The 14540-nt window shown below is 45.2% G+C and overlaps 1 long non-coding RNA gene across 1 annotated transcript; it reads left to right on the forward strand.

The window, feature by feature from the left end:
* The first annotated feature begins 1277 nt into the window (after nt 1–1277).
* LOC309842465 lies at nt 1278–7416 on the forward strand. The gene is made up of 2 exons (XR_014299663.1): nt 1278–1391; nt 7089–7416. It is a non-coding gene; the product is annotated as an uncharacterized lncRNA (long non-coding RNA).
* Nucleotides 7417–14540: the final 7124 nt, after the last annotated feature.

Raw genomic sequence — 14540 nt, forward strand, 5'->3', positions numbered from 1 at the left:
ATGGTACTTCCTTCATAAGCAGACACATTTCCCCTTCTCTGCTAATCCACACGGTCAGACCGTAATCGTAAAGGATTGAGTACCTCGTCGAGAAACAGCCTTATCCATTCTCTACCTTGCAATAATTTGACCTTTCCCCACCCACCTCCATTCCTGCCTCAAGTTCTAGGGTGAACCATCTGTCTCCTACCATGAAATACAGGGCATCTGATAAATGTTCCACGAAAGATAGAGTTTAGGTGCTACAAACACAAGACAGCATATCATAGTGGCTAAATGTAAAGATGGTTGGCATCTGACAGACTTAGACTGGTGTGTTAGTTTCCTAGAGCCGCTGTAACAAATGACCACAAACTGGGTGACTTCAAACAACAGAAATGTATTCTCGCACAGTGCTAGAGGCTAAAAGTTAAAAACTGGCAGGGCCATGTCCCCTCTGAAGACTCTGGGAAGGACTGTTTCCTTCCGTCTTCATAGCTTCTGGTGGTTGCCAGAAATCCTTAGTGTCCCTTGGCTTTGGAAACATGACTCTAATCTCTGCATCCATGTTTACCTGGCCTTCTCTGTTTTCCTACTGTCTCTTTGTCTCCAAATTTCCCTCTTCTTATAACTCACTAATCATTGGACTTAAGCCCACTCTAAGTATCTTAACTCAAATGCAACTATGAAGACATTGTTTTCAAATAAGTTCACATTCCCATGTTCCAGGGGACATAGATTTTGTGAAGACACTATTTAACTCAGTACAGTTGCATTCTAGTTTTGCTAATTATCAGCTATATGACCTGGGAACAACTAATAAGCATTCAATAAAGACAGCTATTATAGGGATGCAGTGGGAGAGAAGAGGAAAGCATTTCTGACTGACAAGACAACATGAAAGAGTATATTTAGATTTTTTTCCTAAGATTTTATTTATTCAAGAGAGAGAGAGACAGAGAACACAAGCAGGGAGCAGAATGAGAGGGAGAAGCAGGCTCCTCGTTGAGCAGAGAGCCTGATGCGGGACTCAATCCCAGGACCCTGGGATCATGACCTGAGCTGAAGGCAGATGTTTAACTGACTGAGCCACCCCGGCACTGTGAAAGATCTGTATTTAAAATGGACCAGAAGTCTTTAATAGGTGGTACTTGAGCTGCTAATTAATGATTTATTTCCAACACTTCCTACCAAATACCAGGTGGCGTGTTGAGCAATGAATTCTATTCCAAGTGATTGTGAATTATGAATTTCCTGTAAATAGTTGGAGGGTAAAAGTGGCCAGTTCCGAGCCAGACACTCCAAGGTTTTCATGACCAGACAAGATGGGTGGAATTCAGACAGTTCCACTCAGGAACTTCGTGAATTTTCCAAGTAATCTGTCGCAGGAGTGGCTCCCCATTTTTAGGAAGGTAAGCATGGTCCTGAACACAAACTTGGAGAACATTCACAAGTATACCCCAAGACTAGGACATTGTTGGGGTTGTTGAGGAAACTTGAGGGAAGAGATCAGTCTCTCTGCCTTGCCCCTAGGAGGTTTGTTTGGAAAGTGAAGACTGGAATTTGGTAATAGAGGCTTGCATGATTATGGGACAAACTATCTTAAATATAGTGGAGGACAGGCGCTGACGTCTATACCAGCTGGGAGATTTTTTTTTTTTTTAAGATTTTATTTATTTATTTGACAGACAGAGATCACAAGTAGGCAGAGAGGCAGGCAGAGAGAGAGGAGGAAGCAGGCTCCCTGCTGAGCAGAGAGCCCTATGTGGGGCTCGATCCCAGGACCCTGAGATCATGACCTGAGCCGAAGGCAGAGGCTTTAACCCACTGAGCCACCCAGGCACCCCACCACCCGGGAGATCTTGATGGCGGGGTTAGATCTCCCAGTCATACAAATGCCTTGGAAGAAATAATCCCTAGCGATTTGTTTCAGCTAGCCTGAACCGATCACAATTCCTCTGCTCTTGCAATTTAATACCGACAGTAGAAATTCCAGGTAGGCTTTATTTTACTCACTTCACAGCTGAGAGTTCTGAGGCTTGGAAAATATTATTTGCCCAAGGCCACTCCTTTACCAACCAGCAGAATCAGGATTCCAACTCAGCATTGTTTGATTACAAGCCCGTTTACTGAGCTACTAGCTGCAGACTTAGGTAACTGCTTCAGGATGCCCTGTGATTCAGAGGAGCTAAGAACATTCCCTGGAGCAAGGGCAAAGATCTAAGGCTTTCAGGTCTGTTCTCTGTGCCTGAGGTAGGAAAAAGAAAAGCTAAAAAACTTATTTTGGGATTGCCCAATTCCCTCAATGTGAAAGAGAACATCCCAAGATTGGCCGGAAAGAGAGCCCTCCGGTTTTGGTAGACCCCGAATTAATTGCTGCCTTCCAAGAGCATCCTGCCGAGGGACTTCTTAGTCTGTAGCGAGTTTCTACACTGGGACTCTCTCCTCTGGTGAATGAAGAGATGGTGATGGTAACAAAACAGAGCTCAGATGGCATGGTTCTGTCAGATGGCCTCTTAGAGTATACAGAAGGAATCTTGGAAACAAGAATGCCTGATCCTGCTGAAGATCCACAAGGCGTGACGATCTGTGTGAAACAGTGAGGGGAGTTAAATACAGGTCATAGAAGGAGAAAGAAGGCTATTCTTGCAAACTCCAAGCGGGCCTCTTCTGGAGGCTTAATTTGGGAAGGAATTTTGAAGGCATAGTTTATAAATGCCCAGAGTGAAACAATACCCAGGGTTTCCCAGGGCATTGTGTGAAAAGCAGTGATCCAGAAGGCATTTAACCCAATCAATTTGTGGGTAATCCAACACTGAGAACATAAAATACTTTCAATGCTGGACTCAGGGTTAACAGGAACTCTAATGGGGATCAGTATAGGACGAGCCAAACCAAACTAAACCAAACCAAAGCTGAACTTCTCTGGAGTGGCCTGAGTTGAAAAACATGAAGTTTTCTTTCCTGCAAGGTATTTAAGCATATCCCAGATAACTTTTCCTGTGAGGGAATTCACAAACAGGACGGTAAAAGGCAAGGTGGTTCGCCCCAGTGATTTTTTAAAAAATATTTTAAAAATTTATTTGACAGAGAGAGACACAGTGAGAGAGCAGACACAAGCAAGGGTGGATGGGAGAAGGAGAAGTAGGCTTCCCACTGAGCAGGGAGCCCGATGCGGGGCTTGATCCCAGTACCCTGGGATCATGACCTGACCCAAAGGCAGAAGCTTAATGACTGAACCATTCAGGCACCCTAGCCCCAGTAATTCTGATACTGCTTTTAACCCTAAGCTTCAGGTAGACCATGTTCAGACTGCCGGAGCCACGTGGACCTTGGAATCTGTGCTTAAGGAAGGGGGTTGGCCTGCACGATAGGAAGTCATTTTTCTCTTCATCTTACCCCTAATTTAAAAAATTCAGTTCCACCAGGATTTTTCTTTGGAAAGAGCTGGTTGTGACAGCACAACAGATCAGATTTACTGTTTTTATTGTTTAATATTCAATCTATTGTTATTCAGCTAAATTGTAACTTCAGTAAGGACAGAGTTTTATCTACTTTTTCAATGTAACCCTATAACTGTGTCTGTATATAGGGTAGGTTTTTGAGATGAATGTGTCTCCCGAAAACTCACATGTTGGAATCCTAATCCCCATCATGCGTATGAGGAGGTGGGGCCTATGAGAGGGGATTAGGTCATGAGGGGAGAGCCCTCCTGAATGGGATTAATGCCCTTGTGAAGGAGACCCAGAGAGTTTCCTTGCTCTTCCTGCCACACAAAGATGTAACAAGAAGTTGGCAGTCTGCCACCTGGAGGAGGGCTCCCGCCAGAACTGGACCATGTTGGCACCCTGATCTCAGTCTTACATCTTCTAGAACTGTGAGAAATAAATTTCCAATGTGTTTGTAAGCCAGTTGGCCAATGGTAATCTGTTATAGCCGCCTCCATGGACTAAGTCACTAGGTGTTCAATGAATACACGTTGAATGACTGGCTAACTATTCAGTACATATAAAGTTTCAGTTATGGAGGCACCTGGGTGGTGTAGTCAGTTAAGTACCCGACTCTTGGTTTGGGCTCAGGTCATGATCTCAGGGTCGTGAGATCAAGCCTCGCATCAGACTCCACACTCAGTGTAGAGTCTGCTTGAGATTCTCTTTTCCTTTCCCTGCCCCACCCCTGACTTGTGCTCTCTGTCTCTAAAAGAAAGAAACAAATCTCTTTAAAAAAGTTTCAGTTAATCAACATGAATATGTTCTAGAGACCTTTTGCACAGTTCCTGTGCCTGTAGTTAACAATACTGTATCGTGCACCTAAAATTTTGTTCGGAGGGTAGATGCCACGTTAAGTGTTCTTACCACAACGGAATGAAAGAAAGTAAAATAAAATAATCATTCTTCTGTACGCTGGCATGCTTTTTCCATTATCCCCATCCAGTCCTGCATGGTTCTTCTCCGGAGCAATTCTCACTTCTGTGACATACCAGGACGTAGCTAAAGGAGAATTCAGTTCTATAATTTGTCCTGACCTTAGCTCTAACCCACTTGCCTCGACCCATTCCTTGCCTGTGCTCCATCCTGACCTCCATCTTGTGGTCTCTGACTCACACCTCGCTGTCTGGTTTTCAGCTTTACTTCACTTGGCCTTGAGTCATTCCTTAACCACTTACTGTTCAAGTTCAGGCAAGTTTCCTAACTGCTATATGCCCGAGGTTTCTCATCCACCCAGGAAAAAAGTTTGAATATGTGAGGAGAGCAGGAATAAAGGCGGAATGTTGGGAAATAGTAACATATAAAGGATGAGAAATAGCAACCACTCATCTCATAGACTGAATGCATGTTACGTGCTTAATTCCTCAGATATACCAAGTGGGAAGTAGATGTTAGCAATTACTCGCTTTTGTTATTCTTGAGACTTATTGTCATTATTAAGTCATCCTTCAGATCTGATGCTTGTCAGCACCTTCTTCTTGATGATGACCTTGAGTCCCCTCAGCCACCTTGCTGTTTCTCCCACAACTATGCTGCCTTGAGGAAACTCGGCCCCTAGACTGCATCTCCAGCTGTTGGTTCTCCCTGAGCAGAACCCACACCGTCTGGACCTACTTTCAAAGCAAAAGCAAAACTTAATCCCATCTTTCTGATTGGACATTGGACACCTACCTTCAGTCATGTCAGGCTGCTGGATGTGAAGATTAACCTGCAGCTCCTGAAAGTCTGGGCAATGAACCAGCTTCACATGCATGCCTTAAACTGCTAGGTGTCAGCTCTCCAAACCTCCAAACCGCCACTTGGGATTACCTGGGTCAAGATTAGCTTAGCTCTAGCAACCATCACAGTTTCTCAGAATCTTTTGCTGTTTAACTACAGATCGTTCCTACGGCAGTGAGAAGCATGTCAACCATTTTTAAATGGGAAGAGCATTTCACTCTTGTTTTGAAAGAAAGAAAGAAAAAAAAACTACTCCAGTGTGTTTTTCTAAGTATGATTCTATTGACACATGAACCTGTGTCTCTTGGTGTATATTTTATCAAGGGATCTTTGGTAAATATATTACTAATTTCAGAAGGCCTGATTCAGGAAAAAGGCATTGACAGGATTTTATTTGTATGTTAGGGGAATGATCACCCAGGCAGCAACATGGGGGTTGGAGGTAGAGAAGAGTAAGACTAGCGCTCGGGAAGGAGAGCACCTTGAAGTTTGAGGCCTTAAACTCATAAAATGGTGCCAGGAGTAGGAAAGAGGGTGTGGGTTTGAGAGAACCAGCGGAGTTGCCAGACCCAGATAATAAGCAACACCCCAGCTCTGTTTTCCATAAGAAATCCAATTACACTTGGCGTCTTGTGATGCTTACGAATTTATTGACTGTTTGGGGATACTTTAGGTGAAAATCACACATTACCCCACAGTTTTCTCTCGTCTTCCAGCCTCTGACTCACATTCTCCAGGCTCCAAAGCCTAAGACCTTTCCTTGGTTGTTCAGAAAGGACAGTGTGGTGTCCAACTTCTAAAAACTTTCAGTAACAGAGGTTTAATGATGTCTGCCCATACTGTAATGTGATCTCCAGGATGGTACAAGTCCTTTTCTTATTCTCTGATGTATCTAAGGTGTTTATAACAGTACTCAGTTTATAGTGATAAGCAAATGCTTATTCACATGGAGTAAACAAAGAAAGTGTTGTTCAATATGTTGAACGTTACAGAAAAAATTCAAGTAGAATGAGAATGTAGGGATATCCCTGGCTAGGTTTATTAGGACAGGAGCTCACTGGTGACCTTAGAGAGAGTAATTTCAATAGTGTGTTGTGGATGCTAAAATTAAATGTTGCTGTTATCATTTTAAATTCACTTTTTGGAAAAGGTAGTGAAGGCTACCTGGTTTTAGAAGGTAAGGATATAAAGTTGCAGCTTTAAACTAGACTTCTGTGAGATATTTTGTTCATTTCTAATGTCTGGCTCATGGAAGTCAACATATATTGGCTTATATTTGGTGAAGATGATGGCTTGAGAAAAAAAAATATGCCAGGAAAAAGAGCTAGTTCCATTCTGCTTAAGAGGATTGGAGATGTACAGATAAGCAAGAAGGAATTTTGCATTTTTATTAGGTCAATACAAGCCAAAATATTTTGTTAATACATATGGACATTTGGGGATCAGGTTTCTTCTAAGGATAGTTTAGTGCTTGCTGACATAAAATTGTTCTCTCATCCTGGCTCCGTGCCCTGATAGAACAGTTCTCAATCTCTCTCTCTCTCAAGATTTTATTTATTTATTTGACAGAGAGAGAGAGAGAGCGAGCACAGGCAAGGGGAAGAAGCAGGTAGAGGAAGAGGGAGAAGCAGGCTCCCTGCTAAGGAGGGGTCCGACCTGGGGCTTGATCCCAGGACCCTGGGATCATGACCTGAGTTGAAGGCAGACATTTAACTGAGTCACCCAGGTGCCCCCTTGATAGAGCTGTTCTACATGTTCAGTGCTGTTTGACATAATTAGAAGTCATGCTCTAACTCCTAGAAGCATGTACCTATTCTAGAAAGAAGCACCTCTCCCTGAGGAATTTATAAACAGTGCTTCAGTCAATCTACATCTCAACCTACCATTGTTTTTCTTTCCAAGGTATGGATGGAGGATTCTCTGAAGTCATCCTGACTGAAGAAGCAAACTGAGACTTAACTGACAAGCCATCGGGTGTCCAGTCTTTACCACCCATGCCTACAGAAATTTAAATTTCATTTTAAATATGAAAGTGTGGGGCACCTGGGTGGCTCAGTGGGTTAAAGCCTCTGCCTTCTGCTCAAGTCATGATCTCAGGATTCTGGGGTCGAACCCTGAATTGGGCTCTCCGCTCAGCAGGGAGCCTGTTTCTCTCTCTCCCTCTGCCTGCCTCTCTGCCTACTTGTGATCTCTGTCGGTCAAATGAATAAAAAAATCTTTAAATATAAAATTGTGATACCTGGTACTCCCTCCCCTTGGTTTGGGGGCTAGAAACCATCCTCTGGCCTGTGTGAGGGTCTCCACCACCAACTCGTGTGAGAGCAGATGAATCCTGTGTGTTCTTCTGCCCCAGCCTACATTGTTGCTGGTGACCTTCATGAAATTGCCCCCTTCTGGGCATGGCTATTTCCATGGGTCCTGCTACTGCTACCTCTACTTTGGCCTCAGGGGAGGGGACACTCTTCTGTCCTTTATTCTCAAGGCTCAAGAACACACAGACCCTTCCCTCAGGTTGTCACAGCATAGAACACACTTTGCTGTAACTTTAAGCAAGTATTTACCCTCTTATAAAAATAGCAGAAGGGAAGTTCAAAGTTGAGAACAGCTCCACAGCTAACGCGAGTGTGGCTACCCTTAGAGCTTAGAGGTTTAGATCCGTTGTGTCTCAGGTTGTGGTCCCCAGAAGCTGACTCAGAGGCACAGATATGGACACAAGTAGTATGTGGCAGGCGATCTCAGACAGTATGTTAAGGACTGCAGAAGTCATTCGGGGAAGGGAAGGAAGTCTAAGTAGGCTGCATCAATATGAAGATTTACCACCGCAGGCAACTGGGGCTCAATCGTGCTCAGCAACTTCAAGAGACCGTATAGCAATGGCCTGGCCAGTCACATGTGGCTGCCGAGCATTTAAAATGTATCTAATCAGAATTGAGCTGTGCTCAAAATGTAAAATACATGTTGGATTTCTAACATACCAAAAAAAAAAAAAAAAGTACCAAAAAAGTAAACTATTTCGTTGGCAATTTTTATGCTGATTATATGTTGATATGATAGTATTTTAGATCTATGGGTTAAACAAAATATTTTATTAAAATTCCTTTCACCTGCCTCTTATTACTTTTTAAAATGTGTCTACAAAGAAAATGTAAAATTACATGAGGATTTAATGTGATGATTGCAATGACTGACCTATTTCTATTGGACAATGATGGTGTAGGACATACCTCAGAATTGTCCTGAGGATTGAAGATTTTATTTATTTGTCAGAGAGAGAGAGAGAGAGTGAGCACAGGCAGACAGAGTGGCAGGCAGAGGCAGAGGGAGAAGTAGGCTCCCTGCCGAGCAAGGAGCCGGATGTGGGACTCGATCCCAGGACGCCGGGATCATGATCTGAGCCGAAGGCAGCTGCTCAACCAACTGAGCCACCCAGGTGTCCCTGTATCCGTGACTTTTGAACTTAAACGTTACTAATTCGCCTCCTTTATTCTCTGCCTCAAGAGGAATATCCTTCTTAGCAGCACTGCATGACTCATCTAGTTTTCTGGCCTCGGAGGAAGAGCTTCAAGGTGCAGGTGGAGAAAATCAGAGAGTGCAGAGTTGGAAGGATGGTGGGTGTTGAGGGGTGAGTGAGAACACAGAAATGATTCCTGAAAATATTATCCCATTCTATTTGGATTAGGCATTGTGCCCATAATACGATGCTGGTTACTATGAAGTTTTGTGTTCTTGCTCACGGGGTTTCCTGCAGGGCTGCACAACAGACAAGGGGACCTTACCCAGAGGGGAAAGCAGGAAAATCAGCTGGCGTTGACTTGGTGCTACACAGCGCAGGCTGACCTGCGTGGGTCCTGCTGCAGAGTTGACTAAGGGACTAGATCTTGAGAAATGTACTGATACGAGGCTTTACTTCCTTTGGTTTTTGAAGACCATCATGCCAGACCTATGGCCAACAATGAAGGTATGTTTTTCCCTTAAAGGGTGTCCTTTTGATCATTTTTGGGTAAGCTGACCTAGAGCTGAGTGAAGGGGAGAAAATAAGCAAATAGCTTCTCCTTTTCCCTGGGGTGAGTCAGACCGAAATTCTGAGGATAAGCATGAGTGAAACCCTCCTGTCTGAAGAGGTGGGGTTTGTTAGTTAGGACGGCCATTCTTATGGGAGGTAGAAATGAGGGAGTGTACCCCCACAGAATGTCTCAGCACCCACTGTGACTTACGGACCCCTACCTAGTAGCTTGGAAGCACCCTCTGCTCTGCACATGGCAGCCAGAAGTACCAGGAACTTAACACTCCCCCAGGGAGTGTCAGCCAGGGATGGTTTGGAACAATTGGATAAATATAACCGATCTCTTAAAAAAAAAAAAAGTCACGGGTACAGGTGTGAGACAGAAAGAGCTCTGCCCCCAGACTAAAGATTCCATAGATGACATTGAGGGGTGGGGGGCTGCGGGAGAGTGGGGGGAGGGGTGGTTGTGCAGAGAGGAAGGACCTCAATGACAGAAAGAGAGAGAGCTGTGCTCCACTGGAACATGGCCCTTGGCCCAGCAGCTCACAAACCCAGAGACCTCCACCAGTCCTACAGACCTAGATTAGGTGTCCTGTTCACCTGCGGTGAGGAAGGCTCATTGGCTACAGTCACCGTGATGATTAGCTGGGTGAAAGCAATGACTTGTGCCCCAGGATTTCCTTCAGCTGCCCCACTTCCAGTAGTTCAGAACATTTCAAATCTCCAGGATCAAAACCTTGATCACCTAGATGGTCTTCATGGGGTCGTACCTGGGGAAGCAGTCCTGTGGAACCAAACAGAACTGGCCCCAAACCTTTTCACAAGCCAGGGCAGTGCTGGACACACACCTGCATATACCTGGGCTCACTAGCCCGCAAGCCATTTCAATGAGTCAGAAGTAGTCAGTGAAAAAGGAATAAGGCTGTGTGAGCTGGCCTCCTAATTACCCATAGAAGAGTATGTTTTGGGGGTGCCTGGGTGGCTCAGTGGGTTGAGCCTCTGCCTTCAGCTCAGGGTCCTGGGATCGAGCCCTGCGTCAGGCTCTCTGCTTGGCAGGGAGCCTGCTCCACCCCCCACCCCCCACCTCTGCCTACTTGTGCTCTCTGTCTGTCAAATAAATAAATAAATAAAATCTTAGGGGAAAAAAAAAAAGAGTGTGTTTTGGGTGCATTCAGGATACACCATCTTGCTCTTTTGAGTGGGTTGGACTCAGTGGATACATTCCAAGTATACATTACATTATTTTATACATATACATTAAGTATACATATACATTATTTTCTCAGGCCCAGAATCAATGAAAGAGGAAGATGGAAAGTTGCCCACAGGAATTCTGTCATATTTAGCTTTTTTAGGCTAACTGAGGGCGGTAAACATTTCTGTCAATGACTCATGATGGCTGCTTCAGATCCACAAACCCTGGAACAAGTGTTTCATGCCCTAGTGACCCAACACACATTTCACAGGGTGCCTTTTCTATTTTATGCTCCCAGTGTTAGGTGATGACAGGTGAATGACAGAGAAAACAAATGGAAAATATCTGGATATTTGAAAAGAAATGACGATAACATTCTCAGATGTTATCAGTCTGGAGTATATACACCACCTCTTGGCTAAGGTAAAGATGGTAAGTGTCCTCTGGGGTGATTCTCAGCCACATAGTTTGTTCTCTGAACCCACTGACTGCCACGCCCCTACAAAGTGACCCCAGCCCACCGCTGATGAGAAGGATTGTGGACACTTGACCCAAGCTGTGCCATCAGATTCTCGCCTTGGAACCGGGACCTGGGTGTGTGGGACTGTTGAGCAGCCATATTTGGCTCCTGTGAGAGGTCGCCGTGAGAGAAGGAAGCGGACAAGCAGAACCACAGAGAGACAACAGTGTAGCCGGCCAAGCAGTGACGTTGCAGCCTCTGGCTCCTGGCTTTTCAGGGCTGACTCCCAGGCCCTTCTGAGGCCTCACTGCGCCACCTCTTCATGGGTGCCCTGAGCTATCTAAACTGCCTGTGGGAGCCTGTGCAAACCGTGCTCCCATTTTCTGAAGCTCAGCGGGTCCCTTACCGCACATGGGCAGTGTGGCTGGAACCCTCTCCAGGACGGCTCCAAATCTCTGGTCCGCCACATGCCTTAGAGCATTCTTCCCCTGCATCTTGAAGGATACATGGCTTGACACATCTCTCATTTCCCTCACCTGTCCTCCCACCCAGATGTTTTGTGGACCCTGCGGCCCACATTGAAGAGCCAGGGGGACAGGTCAGCAAAGGGCAGAAGAACAGTTTCCTTTTTCTCCCTGGAAGTTCTCATTGCTCTACATTTTAAAAAAGTTGATTGAGGGGTGCCTGGGTGGCTCAGTCGTTAAGCATCTGCCTGCCAGGGACCTGGGATCGAGCCCTGCATTGGGCTCCCTGCTCGACGGGAAGCCTAGTTCTCCCTCTCCTTCTGCCCCTGCTTGTGTTCCCTCTCTCAGTGTGTGTCTCTCTCTCTGTCAAATAAATAAATAAATAAAAGTTGATTGAATGGGGCATGGGGGGACGAGGAGACACACCCTTCCTTCCTCCCTCTCTTTCTTCATTTATTCATTCCATTGAAACTCTCTAGGTACTTACCACGTGTCAGGAACATTTAAGATACTATAGCGAAGGTACCTTCTGACGCTTACATTGTAATGGTTGGAGACAGACAATCACTAAATCTGCAGCCAAAATAATTTCAGATAGCAAAGAGTCAGAAATAGATAAAACAGGGAAGGAAGATAGAAAATGACTGTGTGTGTGCGTGTGCGTGCGTGCGTGCGTGTGTGTGTGTGTTCATGTGTGTCCATCCGGTGATTCCTTTAGGAAGGATGCAGACACTCTGAGGGGGTGACCCTGAGCAGACATGGGAGTGACAGAAGGGAAGGAGCTGGCCATGAGAAATTGTAGTGTGGGGACAGCTTTCTGGAGAGGGGTACTACCATATGCATGGGTGTTACGGACACTGGCCTCTCTTGAGCTCCTCACGTCTTTCTTTTCCTTGCCTTTTCCTCAAATAGTAACTGAGGTTCCCCCTCTACTAGGAGTCAGGAGCTAGCTGGAGGAGATCCAAAAAATAAGACAAGATTTTGCTTTGGTGGACTCGCAGCATAGGTAAGGAGAAAGAGGAGCAAGTCATAAAAATACAGATGGTGGGTACACGGCTGGAGGAAGTATAAAGGGTTGTTGGGAAGATATGGAAGCCCAAGGGAGGAGGCAACTACATGCCACGTCCCCTTAGACACCTGCCCAGCTGTTGCAGTCCTGAAGGAGGAGGCTCTGAACTCAGAAAGTTCAATTCCTTTCCAGCATATTGCACTTTATCTTAGATGCCTTTGAAACAGAGTGGGAAGTTGAATGGAACAGTCCATCAAAGCATGCACACTGAACATACGGAAGCCCAGAAGAAAATTGGAATTGATTCAGTTTGCTGAAAACACAGGAAAGGGGGCTTTTATTTGCAGGACTAGGAAGCTGACATGAAAACACGCACACGCGCAATGCTCAGAGGAGGACAGAGGAGAAAGGAGGGATTGGCAGTCGTCCCTGAAAATTTATAATCCAAGAATGAAAGTTTTACAGAACAAGGGAAAAGCTGTAACACAACACAGGGTCAGAGTGAACTCTTTGGTACTTGTGTAACAGATGAGGTGTTTAAAGGAAACTGTATTTACTTAATGATATGACTCATTTGAATGGAACAGACTTAAACAAAAAAACCTCTTAATGATTAGGGTTTCCATTTATTGTTTTTGTGGGTTCATGTAACACGAAAGACACTGGACTCCAAAAATATGGAAACCGCCAACAGAATGTGCCTATGTAAGGACAAAAGAGGGACAGGTTGTATCATTTGAACGGTTTAAGAGGAAACGCTAACTCGGGCCACTCTGTCATGCGAGCCTTTAGACTACAGCTGGCGGTGAGTAGGTGTTGGGTGTTAGGTAAACGGAAGAAGTGACTGCAGTGGTGGGAGGTGTGAATGCCAGAACACAACTGGGGTTTGTGGTAAACACCAAAAGGAGCATTCAATGGAGGTGTGTTAATTACTATGTCAGGAGAGAATAGATCATAGGGTAAACCAGATGTCCCTCTTGAAGGAAATTGATTTGCCTCAACGAGACTTTGAGAGCAAAGAATCATCCTTGGCTAGGATTAATCTAGGGCAGAGAGTTCCTTCTACTTGGTGGACTTGGGAAGAAAACAGGGAGCTTGGCTCAGTGCCTCACTTTTTCCCTTTGGGAGCAAGTTCCTCTGTTGTGAGCACGTGCTTGCCTCAGCTCTTCCAGACGGGCTCAGTTCCACTCCCTGGCAGGGAAGGCTCGCTCTGGGCCAGCACTCCTTTAACAGGCTCCAGCCTAAAGGTGAGGTTCCATTTGCCAACCGATACAAGTTAGATTTTCCAACCTAACCTCTACCAGGAAAAAAAAAAAGAGAGAGAGACATTTTTGCTCTCTAACTATTTGGTCTTTTGCCTTACTTCTCAATGGGTTGAGAACTCAGGCTGGGAAGGAAAACATTGTTACTGAGCCCCCAACGGGGTCCTTCAGGGAACCTCAAAGGGTCCTCTGGAGCTGCTGTATTTGACACTCAGCCAGAAGCCTGAGCACCTGGCAATTTGGAGAGAGACAAGTCTTATATGTTAGCACAAAGGAAACATTGTAGTTTCTGATCCAAGCTGCAAATCAGAGGTCACAAGGACTGACACTCAGCTGAGCGCTGGGAGTGAGTTTGGAGTTGAGCCCCTTCTCACCTGAGCAAGGCTATGTAGCCAGCTGCAGGGTGGTGAGAATTCTTTCTCCAGAGAGCCGTATCTCCATCTCAGCTATGCTGGGAGGCCAGCTGGGTTTTCAAAATGTCACTAAATTCCCTTATGAATTGGAATGTGTGCAGAAATCAGAACTAAAACAAACAAACCCCCCCAAAGATCTAAAACTAAACAAACATCCCCTCCTTCCCCAAAATAAAACCAGGCCTTTTAACGGATGGTACGTGACACATAGAGAGGAGTTCCTGCCCCCAAAAATAAGAACAATGAAACATACATTCTGTACAGCACCTTACAGTTAACAAAGCACTTTAGGCACATCTACTTTGATGTACTTAACCTCATTGTATTAATATGATCTTCATTTACAGGAAAGGATGACAAGAGGAAGAAGAATGGAAAAAATAAAGGGGCTGGAGAGCTGGAGGTAGCAGGTGAATTAGATGTGGGTCAGGGAGGGGAGATGCCCGGGACACGCCCCCATGTGCTCCCTGCCCCCCAACAAGTGTGCTTGGCTACGTACCTCACAGTTATGTTTGGTGGTTTCAGAGGTATCTGCCATGTTGAAAGCT

The sequence above is a fragment of the Mustela nivalis genome (genome assembly GCF_964662115.1).
Source record: "Mustela nivalis genome assembly, chromosome: 10".
Classification (NCBI taxonomy): domain Eukaryota; kingdom Metazoa; phylum Chordata; class Mammalia; order Carnivora; family Mustelidae; genus Mustela; species Mustela nivalis.